Here is a 7,267-nt window from a genome sequence, read left to right on the forward strand (position 1 = left end):
CTGCCTTTAGGATTTTTTTCTTTTATACCTACTTTGTTTAGGCAAATTATTATGTGTCTGGGAGTTTGTCTTCTCATTTGTTGTCTTGCAGAAGTTCTCTGAATCTCTTGTGTTTTGCATCACTGATGAGATGAGGGAAGTTTTCTTGAATGATTTCATGAAATGTTTGTTTCAGTGTGGCCTCTGTTTCTCTCTCTGCCTCAGGAAGGCCAATTACTCTTAGGTTCGGTCTCTTGAAGTAATTGTTCATTTCTTGAAGGTTTTGTTCTGTCTTTTTTAGTTTCTTTTCTATGTTTTTGACAGTTTGGGTTAGTTCTGTGTTTTGGTCTTCGAGCTCTGAGATTCTTTCTTCTGCTTGGCTAATTCTGATTTCCATGCTTATCAGTTTGTTATTTATTTCCATCACAGTATTCTTTTTTTTTTTTTGAGTTGGAGTTTCACTCTGTTTCCCAGACTGGAGTGCAGTGGCCGCTCCCGGCCACCGCAACCTCGACCCACTGGGATCTGGTGATCCTTACGCCTCAGTCTTCCAAGTAGCCAGAATTACAGGCATGTGCTATCATGCCCGGCTGATTTTTGATTTATTGTAGAGATGAGGTCTTGCCAAGTTGCCCAGGCGGATCATGAACCACAGTATTCTTTACTGCGGTTATTTCTGACATCAGCTCCTTCCTATTTTCCTCTTGTCTTGCCTCAATTTTTTAAATTCTCTCTATTAATGTCTTGATGTCTGGGTTTGTTGCATGTGACCAGTCATTCTGGGGGCTCTTCATTGTGTTCTGGAGTCTGTTTTCTCTGTGTCTGACCTCCCGGGGGTCTGTGTGAGACCTATATTCTTCTTTTGGTTTTTCTTCATTTTTGCAGTTTTTTTCCCTCCCTACTTTTTCCTTCCCTCCACATCACCGTTTTCTTTAATTCTGTTATTCAGAGGTAGAGGGGTTGCTTTTACTTCTGTTTTTTCAATCTCCTATTTTTTATATATGCCCTCTTACTTTCTTCAATTCTGGAGTTGCACTGTATTTGGGGGTGGTCCTTTTTGCAGTTTTGAGATTTACTTAAGGGAGGAGCTGTGATTCAAAATCTATCTGCAGGCCTTGGTATTCGCCCACAGGTGTATGAACAATCTGAAACTCACTTCCCACTGCCTTGGAATCTGTCCATGCAGTGGGGCTGTAGGCTTACTCCCTGAAATAAAATGAGGTTAGTAGAGGGAAGAGAATGGAGCAGACAGTGGGGGGAAGAAGGGGGATGGAGAGAGAGAGGGGTAAGGGTGAAAACAGACGAGTGTACCAACAAATGGAGAGAGAGACAAAAATTGAAACAGATAAAAACAATAGACCACGGCTACAAACTAACCAACTCCCATACAAAAAAAACTAAAACATATAATGATGCTAACATACAAGCTAACCAACCGCCTTATTGGTGTGCTGTTCCTCTATACAAAGATATGGTTTACAGAGAGGAGAAAAGAGAAGAAAAGGAAGAGGAAAAAAAAGGAACAAAACAGTAGGAATAGAATCAAGTCATTAAACTAACAGAACCAATCGAGCACACTCTGAGACTTTTCATTTAAGTCCAATGTCCTTTCAGCTCTGATTTCTAGCTGTCTTCTCAAGCTGGTAAATTTGTTCACAGTTAGGGTCAGTTACCCCTGGCCTGCTGAGAAGGACAGTTCAGATCACCACTCAGTTCACCACTCAAATCTGGCCTGTGTCTGTTTTTCAAGTTTGTTTGTCCTGTTTTAGTGTTGCTACCTTGAATCGCCAGCAGGTGGTGCTATCTCGCAGCCCCAGAGAGGGTGGAGCCGGACAGCAGAGGCTGGAGGTGGGAGCCTGCCTCAGGGCACACGGGAGGAGATCCATGGCTGGCAGGACATCATGGTAGCAGCAGAGGTGGCAGCGATCCCAGCAGATCTTGCCTGCAGGGGCTTCAAGGACTGAAGTCATGGATCGCCTCAGGCACGGGTGGCATGATGTGCTATGGCCACCACGATGCCCCAGTGGTGGTGATGGCTGAACTCCATGTGAAGAGCAGGCTGCCGACATTGGGATCTGTAGCCCCTGGGGAGAGAGCCAGAGACCCTCTGCGTTCTCCTTTGTGGAGGGTCTCATTGACCAGGCTGCCCCATCGCCATCTTGCCCGAAGTCCAACATTGTTTTATTACTATCTGCAGGCGGGGCTTGCATGGGGTGGAGGGTGTGCTGGGCTCAGAGGACGTGTGGGCTGTGAGGAGGAGGTGATGACAGAGGCTGGAAGGAAAGGGGTAAGTTTGGAGGCCAGGCCCATGGGGTCCTCAGATCCACTTCTGGGCATGGGCAGCCCTGATAAATGAGTCATGGTAAGCCACAGCCAAGCTGCCAATCCAGATTAAGAAATTATTGGAAACCTAGCTGCCCATAACTGTTGATGTCCAGTGTCTTCTTCATGTGGTCAAGGACACCAGGGTCCTGGGTCTTTGTGAAGGCCACCAGTTCCTTATTCATGAAGAACTCCATCTTAGAGAGGGTGCTGCTGGATCCATCCTTTCCAGCATACTTCCAGAAGACAGCAACCAGGGACTCACGCACTGCTCGGTCTCTGTAGGGCTGGAGACTTTTGCCATGTTGGAGCTGAGCAAGGTGTGGGAGGCTGTGGCTGCGAGCAGAGTGGAGAACTCTGGGTGCGTGGTGTGTGGACCCAAAGCCTCTCCTGGGTCCATGGTTTTGTTTTTTATATTTAAATCTTTAATTCATCTGGAAGATATTTTGGAATAGGAGTGAGCCTTGTTCATTTTAACTTGGGTTCATGGCAGTAGCTCTTCACGTGAAGAGGTAGAAGAGAGAGAGAAACCTAATGGAATGTCAGACTGCAGCTGTATTGTAAAGCTGGACATTTTGAAAATGGAATCCTAGCTAATATTTTTATAGGGAGTTAAACAAGGAGAAGTCTTGAGACACATGGTTTCCCAGAAAAACAAATTCAAAAGGATGACATGTGGTTAAGGAACTAATGGTTACAGAACAAATATGCAATGTTAAAACCCACTTTTTGCATGTGTGGGATAAACATTAAATTATGGCTCCAGTCTGGGAAAGAAAAAGGAAATGTAGGAAAAAAATCCAGATTTGGTGTGTTTCGGTTTTCTGCTAATTACTGAAAATTTAAAACATGTCACACTTTAAGAAATAAAAAATCATTTTACTAACCACATCTTTTATGATGCTGAGTAGTTCTTTTTGAAACTTTAACATGTTGAAAACAACTCTGTCCCTGAGGATTAGGATGCTTATTCAAACACAAAAGAAATCAGAGGGTGGCTCTAATTCTTCCATTGTAATGTCAGGACTTGAGATTTCCCAGATGCCCCTTTGGGTGGCTCTTGGCCAGGCTTCCCAAAGTCTCATGGACGTTGAATCAGCTGGGAGGGCATGATGAGTCCTTGATTGACACTTCCGTGATTGATCCAGACTTTCTTTCCACACAAGTCTTCTAGTAGCTGTTTTCTTTAGCGATTCCATTTTTGATGAGAAAATAAGAATAACTTACTTGATTTCCATTTTTTATTGATTTGCCTTGTTAATAGAAAAACCTTTAGACAAATTAAATTGAACAGAATTTAACTGAATGAGAAAATAAAAATAATCTGTGAGTCGGGCAGCCCCAGAATCCCAGCAGATTTAGGCAGGCTCCAGGGAAGCTGTGTGGTCGGAACCAATTTCCCCAGTCAGCTTTACCTTAAAGTCTCCAGCAGTTGTAGAGTTTCAGGAGTCTGAAGGGGCCCTTTTGAGTTGAGAGTTGTGGACCCAAGTTTCAAGCCCCCGAAGGTTCACTGCAGCGTGGGTGGCGAGAAGGATTTGGTATGGACCTTTCCAAGAAGATTCTAGAGCAGTAATCCTCTGACGTCGTTTCCACAAGATCCAATCTCTAGGTACTTGGAAGGTTTGATGTCCTCAGTTGGTGGATCTCAAAAAGCTTCCTTTACCTGGTGAAAGTACACTTTGTCATAATGTGTTAAAGTCTTGGCAGTATTTAGTCATATCAGAGTTTGGGAGGGTGGGAAATGCATGAAGTTCTAGTATTAGACATATTATTAGGAGCCTTCCAGTGACTATTTCATAAGGGGTCAACTTAGGTTTTCCAGTGGGAGCAGATCTGACTGCCATGAAAGCCTATGGTTGTATCTTTGGCCAAGGCAACCCAATTGATTCAGTTAACTTTGCTAATTTCAGCTTTAATAGGTCATTTGTTCTTTCAATCTTTCCAGAAGCCAGAGAGTGATAGGGACAATTGTAGTGCCACTGTGATCTAATAGCTTATTTAATTACTTTGAAACTTGCCCAGTAGAATGATTTCCCTATTGCTGGAGTTTTTCCCAGGAAAGCCCCATAAAGGAAATCCATCCATTCATCCTTCCTTCCTCCCCCCCCTTTCCCTCCCTTTCTGTCTTTCTGTCTTGTCTTGATCTTTTGTCCAGGCTGGACTACAGTGGCACAGACCTGGTTCACTGCAGCCTCAAACTCTTGGGCTCAAGCAATCCTTCTGCATTAGCCTCCTGAGTAGCTGGGCTTATAGGCATGCACACAACTGCACCTGGTTAATTTTTACATTTTTTTGGTGGAGACTGAGTGTTACTATGTTGCTCAGGCTGGTCTTGAACTCCTGAGCTCAAGCAATCCTCCTGCCTCAACCTTCCAATGCACTGGGATTACAGGTGTGAGCCACCGTACCCAGCCGGAAATAGATTTTTTAACAATTTCTTAGCTACTGTCACAGCATTGGCTTTCCTTTATGGGAAAGCCTCTTTTCAATAAAAAACATGCGAACTATTACAAGACCACACCAGTACGCCATGGATTATGGCAACTTGATGAAGTTCATCTGTAACTGTTCAAATGGCCCATCAGGTGGTGTAAAGATACCATCTGAAGTTTGTATTGTTTTTCCAGGGTTATGAGTTTGTCAAGTCAAGCACTGATTATAAACAATTTTAGCAATTTTGGAACAGTTTCTCCACCAGTATTTTTTCATAATTTAGATCATTTTGTCTGTTCCATGATGAGTTGCAGAGTACAGAGCGTTTAACAATGGAAACTTCAAAGATGCAGGAAAGACCAAACTCTGTGAGTCTGCAATTAACATTGAATTTACATACTTTTAGATATCAATTTTGTTTTTCCAAATCAGATGCACTGCACTGTTTATTAAAAAGGTTATCATAAGGGAGTTGGCATGGATTAATCTCATGGAGTTAACTCAGATTATACATCCCAACGGTTTCAGCACTAGCTGATTTGGTATAAAAATCTGCTAAAGCATTCCTTTGATATTCAGGTTCAGTTCTACAGGTATGAGCTTCCATCTTAATAACAGCAACCTGTGATGGTAACGGGTTAGCAGAAGGAGTTTATCTGCTTGGAGTCCATTTAATGTGAGAAACACTTATAATTTCCATGTCATGCCAAAATCATATACTATTCCCCAAAGCATATATCCTCTCTGTATAAGTATTTCCTGACTTACCTTTAGTTATATGACAAACTCGGTGCTGGCAAAAAGCTCTGCGGGTGGAACTGACTTAAGATGAGGAGGAATCTCCTTCTCTGTTAACACATTTTGGGTGATAACGGTGTCTCCTGCCTGATAATTTCCTTCTGGATTTTGGTATGATAACACTCCATCAACAAAAGGTGTTAACTCAGGATTACCCAATGGAATATCTCATACATCAACATGAGAGGCCACTATTTCTGACACTACACTTACGCAATTGTGGTCTTCACCATTTAGGCAGAGGGAATAGAGTAGTAGTTTAATACATGGCAGCATTTTACATGGAGATTAGAAGGAGAGAGAAGTATTTCATGAGATGTTAGTCTACTTACTGAAAAATGCTGGATTTGGTTCCAATTTTTTTTATGAGTCAGAGTCTCATTCTGTTGCCTAGGCTGGAGTGCAGTGGTATGCTCACAGCTACTGCTACCTTGACCTCCTAGGCTCAGGTGATGCTTCCACCTCAGCCTTTCAAGTACCTGGGACTGCAGATTTGTGTCACCACATCTGGATAATTTTTATAAAATTAAATTTTATTTTGTTATAGAGATGTGGGGTACAAGTGAGGATTAACTATATAAATTGGCTGCATGCAGGTGAAGTTTGGGCTTCTAACTGGTCCTCACTCCCCCTGATATGGAACACCTTTTGTGTTCTTACATGCCCACAACCTAATTTTTAAATTTATTGTAGAGACGAGGTATTGCCAATTGCCCAGGCTGGTCTCAAACTCCTGGGCTCAGGTAATCCTCTCATCTCTGCCTCCCAAAGGGCTGGGATTACAGACATGAGCCACTAAGCCCAGCTGGTTGGAGTTTATAAACTTTCCACAGCACGTGAAATTTACAAATTAAGTTAGTTCCCTAAACCCAAATCAGCTGAAGCTTCTACCAACTTGGCTGCTGCTGCTACTGCTTTTAACAATTAGGATGTGCTTTAGCTGCTGGGCCTAATTGCAGGCTATAATATGTTCTGGGTAAGAACGCCTAATGCCTGATTGTTATGTTCGTGGATGAACGAGGTGAACAAGGTGGAAGGTTTAGTGTAATTTGGACATCCTAAAGCTGGGGACTGGTGTAAGGCCAATTTCATTTGGCCAAAAGCCCGCTCATGATTGTCTTTCCAAGGTAAAGGCTCTGGTACGGCGTTTTCAGTGAGCTCTTGCAATGGCGAGATCATTAAGCAAAATTTTATTTTCTTGGACTGCCATATCCTGCAAGTCCAAGAAAACCACTTAATTGCCTTTTGGTTGCAGGTTGAGGAAAACTGAATAGTTTTTATCCTCTAGGTGAGAAGGAAATCCCTTTAGCAGTTAAGTCAGATTCCAAACAGTGGACTTTTCCCTTCGAAAACTGAAACTGAAGTTTGTGCTGTTGAATCCTTGTGACCTTTATGTGAGAGTTACTGCAAAAGGTAAACTAAGTCAGTTTCAGAGCACTTCTTGGTGGGAGAGCATAATAACAGATCATCCACATACTGCATGAGAGTAGAATTTTGAGGAAACTGTAGTGTCACTAAGTCCCAATGCAGTGCCTGGGAAAAATATAAAGAGGCTTCAGTAAACACTTGTGCTGTACAATCCAAGTATACTGCTGATTTTTCCAAGTAAAGGCAGACAAGTACTGGCTTTCTTTTTTTTTTTTTTTTTTTTTTTTTCAGAATCTCACTTCTGTCGCCCAGACTGGAATGCAGTGGCCACTGCAGCCCTCGACCTGCTGGGCTCCGGTGATCCTTC

General features: G+C 42.7%; 1 pseudogene; it reads right to left on the reverse strand.

Annotated features, from left to right (window-relative positions):
* Positions 1 to 2,296: 2,296 nt before the first annotated feature.
* LOC103277246 lies at positions 2,297 to 2,605 on the reverse strand (annotated as a pseudogene).
* Positions 2,606 to 7,267: the final 4,662 nt, after the last annotated feature.

Source organism: Carlito syrichta, unplaced genomic scaffold (assembly GCF_000164805.1).
Source record: "Carlito syrichta isolate Samal-C Ts95f unplaced genomic scaffold, Tarsius_syrichta-2.0.1 Scaffold316782, whole genome shotgun sequence".
Classification (NCBI taxonomy): domain Eukaryota; kingdom Metazoa; phylum Chordata; class Mammalia; order Primates; family Tarsiidae; genus Carlito; species Carlito syrichta.